Source organism: Panicum virgatum, chromosome 7K (assembly GCF_016808335.1).
Source record: "Panicum virgatum strain AP13 chromosome 7K, P.virgatum_v5, whole genome shotgun sequence".
In the NCBI taxonomy this organism is placed as follows: Eukaryota; Viridiplantae; Streptophyta; class Magnoliopsida; order Poales; family Poaceae; genus Panicum; species Panicum virgatum.
Window position 1 is genome coordinate 4,183,165 of NC_053142.1, and position 5,909 is coordinate 4,189,073.

Below are 5,909 nucleotides of genomic sequence, written 5' to 3' on the forward strand. Positions count from 1 at the left end.
TGCTCAATTTGTTAATTTTGAACTCAGGCTCAAGCTGTCTTATGCATGACCATGTGGTAGAAGATGCCAAATCAGTGAGACACAACAGCCCTATTTGGAGGATCGGATTCCTCACTTTCAGCAATTTGACCCCCAATTGTCAAGCCGACCACCCAATTAACTAGACCATCAAATAAATGTGGCTCTTTAATAATTTAAACATTAGCAGATAAGATGAGCTACATCTTCATCTGATTGTACGTGTTTAGCCCATTATACTAGCTGTTGGTTACAGATTAGATTCCCCAAATCTGAAAAAGCAGGGAAGATTCAGCAAGTAGAAAATTAAGTTATTCCAGAGAAAATTTTGTATTCATTAAAGAAGAGCCCTATGATCATTTTTGGCATCAAAATTTTGAGACCCATCCAATTTGCCACTTGTTATCATTTGGCAGAAAACTTTGCCCCCTAAAAATTAAGCACTTCAGTTTTCTGTTTATTTCAATAAATTAAACAAGGCACACATGATGTCGCTGGGCAGTGTGACAATGGGTCATTGTGTGGCCTGAAATGGAGATGGAAATGATTTATGGGGTCAAGAAGTAGAGAATAAAAGAACATATATTATTCAGATGAAGGGTAAATTTGCCATTTTTCACCCTACTAGATAATTAACCAAGAAATGACAAAAGAAAAGGAAGCCCCAAGATCATATAGTGATATAGAGAATGCAAGCGAAAGGTTTGAATTCAGTATCTTAGTGATAAGTACATAATTTTCTCTTTGCTAGATCTGTATGGTGCAAACGTAGTACGTTTTGGGCATGGTCTATGAGTTCTCGCATCATGTTTTTTTTAACATCCCGTAATTTTTACGAAATATTATATAGCAATAATGTGAATTTTTAAAAACTTTTTGTATGCAACTGCAAATACTTAGAACAATATAAGGTTGACCTCTTCCCCACCTCAGTTTTCCTAGTGAATTAAAAATAAGTCAAATATAAGGATAGTTTGTTAGTGTGCAAATATTTGGAGTTATTTGAAATCTTTTGAATCTACATTGTTTGAATGGCTTTGAATATATTTGCTTGAATTGCATGGCCTTTGATTTGAATCCAAACATTCAAATCAAAAGCAAAATGCTAACAAAAACCCCCAAACCGACCTTGGGCTCAACCCCTACCTAAACCGGCCCAGCTCAGCCACCCAACCTACCTGGCATGTGTGGCCCAACCTGCGCACCTGGCCCATCCCCGCGCAGCCCAACTCATCGTCGGCCCAACACTTGCCTCACCCTTCTTTCCGCCGCAGTCGCTTATGAGTGGGTCCCACTCGTCGGGGGCACATGTTCCCCTTTCTCCTTTCTCTTGCTCATCTCTCTGCTTTACGCCAAAGACCTTCTCCGCGCGCCCGCCTTTCACGCCGGCGCTACTCTGCCTCGCTCGCATCAATGCTGCCCCCCGCGGGCGCTTGTCCCCACTCCACGACACGGGCCCGCAACCACCCGCGCCTGCCCTGTCGGCCACGATGCCACGCCGTGCACCCGCCCGCTCACCAGCCATGTGGACGCGCGCCACACGTCTTGGCCCAAATGCCAAAATCTGGCATGCCATGGCCTCGTAAACCCTAGAGCGTCACCCATAAAGCCCCAATCGGCCACGGACCCTAGCCTCGGTGCTTTTCCTTTCTGCTGCCACCACAGAGGAATGGAGGAGGGGGAAGGAGTAAGGGAAGAAAGGGAGGGAGAAGAGGAGAAAAGGAGGAGGAGGTGCGCTCAGAGCCGAGGAAGAAGGAGAGAAGTAGCTGGAGCGCGAGGAGGCCGCCACCGCCGCTGCCGAAGCTTCATCATGCCGGCATTGATCGACGACAGAGACGTACCCGCGCGGCACTCCATGGTCACGACCTCGCCCGCGTCACCTCGCCGCGGCACCAAGCACCGCGCCTCTGAGCCCGACCGGTGAGATGCCATGTTCTGTCTGGAGCTCCCGTCCCCTATCTTTTTGTCCGGCCGCCGTGCCGAGGAACCTCCCGTAAAAGAGCCGTAGGAATCCCCGTACTACTCTTGTGCAGGAGGCCGCCGCCAAGCCGTCTCCTTTCCCACTGCCGCGTCGCCGCCGCGGGCCCGGGACACCGGCGCCCCCCGCGTGCTCACGCCTCACATGCATCGTGGGTCTGGAACGCCCAGACTTCGCGCACGCGAGCCCCATTGCCTCGTGGCGACGCCGTCCCTCCGCCATCTCGTTACCACGACCACGCCGTGGGACTGGTAAGCCAGAACCCCCGCACGCGCAGCCGCGCACGCCCTCTCCCGGCCTCGCCTCGCCGTGGTAGCTGTTCTGAAGCGCCATGGCTTCACCGGTGCCAGCGTCCTGACCGGCCAAGGCCATGCCTTTTTGGCATGTTCGCCCACGCGCGACCTTGACTACGCACCGTGTGGCTTCGTCGTCACCTCGACCATGCGCTGCACCGCCGTGGCGCCACCGTCAGCTGCACCACCGCGCCTTGGACCTGGTGGACACGCGCATGGCAGCGACGTCGCATCGCGGCGCGGCCAGGCCATTCAGGCTTTTCGTCGAATAGCCTGATGTTGCTCCCTCACCAGACTGAAGCAGCACACGAAGAACCACACACACACACACGATCCACACCGGATCAGGGCTCTAGCCACATGGGATCCTGCACCCACTGACACCCGAGTCCCGCATGTCAGCATGGGTCGGCACTGTTGCCCCGCGGGTCTCCTCTGTCGGAGAGAGGAAAAATTGAGATGGGCTGTGGCCTTGGCTTTTAGCCCGACAAGTAGAGCCGGCCTACGAGCCAAACAGCGAGCCGGCCTTCCTACGCATGAGCCGACCCGTCTCCGTCCCAGCCGGCCTGGCAAGCTGAGCTGAGCCACCTTGGGCCGAACCGAGCCGGCCCATGCATGACCTTTCAGCCCAGTGAACCGAGCCATCTTTTCTTTTTCTTTTCTTTATAACCCCGCTGACACGTGGGTCCCACCTGTCGGTGAGATCCAGCGGCTGACACATGGACCCCATGAGTCATGATCCTGTTAACTAGTCAACGGCCAATGTTGACTTGGTCAACGCTGACGTCAGCAGGGCCCACTGCTGATGTCAGCAGGGCCCACTGCTGATGTCAGCAGACCCGACCCCTCGATGATGTCATGCTGCCAGAGGCTGCCACGCTGACTGTGATTTTCTTTTTTGTAAAATGATTTATTAATTTTAGAAATAAATTTAAGTTTCAAAAATTCATAATAAATTAACCGGAGCTCCGAAAATTATAAAACCAGTTTCATAATTTTTGTAAAATCATGATCTACCCAATAGAGTTGGTTTTGTTGTGATTTGAATCTTATTTGTATACTTTTGTGCAATTTTTTTCCCTTTGGCCCCTATATTAATACGTAATTACGAATAGGCCCCTAGCATGGAGGAGCTGATCGACGCACCGGACGCCCAGGAGGCCCAGGAGGACATCCCACAATATGAGAAGCACCCAGAGACCTAAGACGACTACGAGAAGTCTCAGGTTCACGCCCATATATGAATTGATTACCTATTAGGCATTGCTTGCTAGATCTGCTCTTGCTTTATTATTGTTATGAGAAGAACCTGCATAGCCATTTGTGTGCCCTTATTCCTTGAACTCCTAATATATACCATGTTGAATGGTTGATATGCTTGCATGCGTATGTGTGGGATTTCTCGTGATATGATAGTCTTGGCGTGAGTGAAGATCCACCATATATCAGTAGTTGGTGATTAGGGCTTTTAGCTGGGGGCGAGTGACTGGCTGGGGATGAGCGTTTGGGCACATCCTGTGGAGCACCCATGGCGGGTGCAGGGTTTAGGAGAGGCACACCCGTTGTGGGTGCCTATGGAGAGGCAATACCTGTTATGGGTGCCTTTGGTGGACCTCTGCGGAGGACTGCGCGAGGAGATGCTTGCCCTGGCATATGAGGACCAGTTGGGGTAACTATGATTAGTGGGACTTTGTGAGCGTGCACACCACTTATTCACTATGTGGGTGGATCCGGTTCGAGGCTAGTAAGTGTGGTGCCAAGCCTGTAGGCGAATGTAGTATCAGTGTAGGGGAAGCAAGTGTTGGCCTGGTGTTCCCCGACTAGCGGGATTCGTTTGGATCCTATTCTAGATGGCTTCACAGTTCAGGGGCGACCTTGTGCGAAAGGACGCGCCCAAACCCGGGAAAGCAGGATGGTATCATGGCTGCTAGTTCTTGTTCTCAGTAGACTAGCGTCTCATCATCAGTTGGTTAGCTACTGGTTGGCGGCGTTTTGAGTGGGTCCAGGTGTACAATCCCTGTAGGGTGAAAACTATACGTATAGCTGCGTACTCGGTCGTGTACATCCCTACTCTTCTGTTACTTCCATTACACTCTAAGTTCAGCTAGGTGCTAGGCGGATTCTAGGCGCCGACTCACTGCCTAGCGCCTAGGCGGGATTAATCGCGCCTAAGCGGCGCTAGGCATTTTTCTAGGCATTTTAATTTTTTATACACCTATATATATATTACCTTAATAAAAGAAAAAAAATAAGAGAACTGTGGACCCAAGTTAAAGAAAGGCCCATCAGGAAAGCCCAGCAGCCCACTTATCCACCCATCCCACCTTATCCATCCGGCCATCCTCACCACACGATGACTTCTCCCTCTCCCCTGTTTCTTCGACGCCGCCCGTCTGCGCTCCCGCAGATGCAACCGCCGCCTCCGCCGCGCCTGCCACCTCCACCTCGTCCTCCTCCGCCGCCGCCGCCCAATGTCAAGCCCGTCTGAAGTTCCTCCCCCACCAGCAACCTCCGCCAGGCGCCGCGGAACCCCTCCACCTCCCCCACCGGCGCCGCCGACAAGACGCCGCCGCCTAGGAGCCCGCCTAGCCCCAAATCGACGCGGTCCCCTCCGATTAGCGCCTAATCGCGCCTAATCGCCGCCTAGGCACCGCCTAGCTGAACTATGATTAATTAATTAGTGTTCCTTGATATCTCTACCTCCCTCTAGTCTACTTTTCTGCTCGGACAACAATTGAGGTGCAAGAAGAGGGAGTTCTCGCACCGACTTGGATGGGTATAAGGGACTTAGGTGAGTCTCGAAGGTGTGAGTTGACCAGGAGTCTAGGATGCCGGTATGGACTGCGCTAGGAGATTTGGCTGATGCTATACTTATTGATGCTATGCATAGGAAACCCTAGCATATCCGTTGGCTATTCTTTATATACTATATTGCATCCACCCAAAGCTTGCATGCGGATGGTGATGTGAGCCTATCCCGTCCTTGGGGATAGTTTGGTAGATGCAGGATCTGATTCGAAGACCGACGGCGACATTAAAGGAAGGACTAAGGATGACTCGTGCTTCGCTCAAGTTGCCTGCGGGAGAAGGACATCAAGATGGAGGATGCCCCAGAAGTCTAGCTACCGCTTCTGGGTTCTGTTTGTTTCTTTTAGCCCAATGGGCTTGTACCAGATTTTCATACTACAATCCGCTGGATTATGCAATAATTAAACTTTGTTGTGTTTTATCGCAAAGTACGACTGTGATATGTAATTGAAATGGATTCTGTATATGATAGCTATTGATCTAGAGACTATCACGACAATACAGGAAATCAGGTTCTCCTTTTGGGACCTCAGCTCATTTCATTTTTGCACTATTGTAATCTCTTCTTTTGTAAGTATGAGCTATGGCTGATAGAAAAACCCATTAGTCAGTTCTGGGCTTGTGGCATCCAAATAACTAACCATCCAACAATGCGGTTATTAACACTATTGCAAAAAAGCTTTTAAGAGGTAGGTAAAAATGTATTTTTAAGGGCGGGTGTGGTACCCACCCCTAATTCTCGCAGCTAGAAATGTTAATTTTAGGGCCGAGTAATGCGCCCGCCTCTAAAAATATTTTTTAGGGGCGGGTCA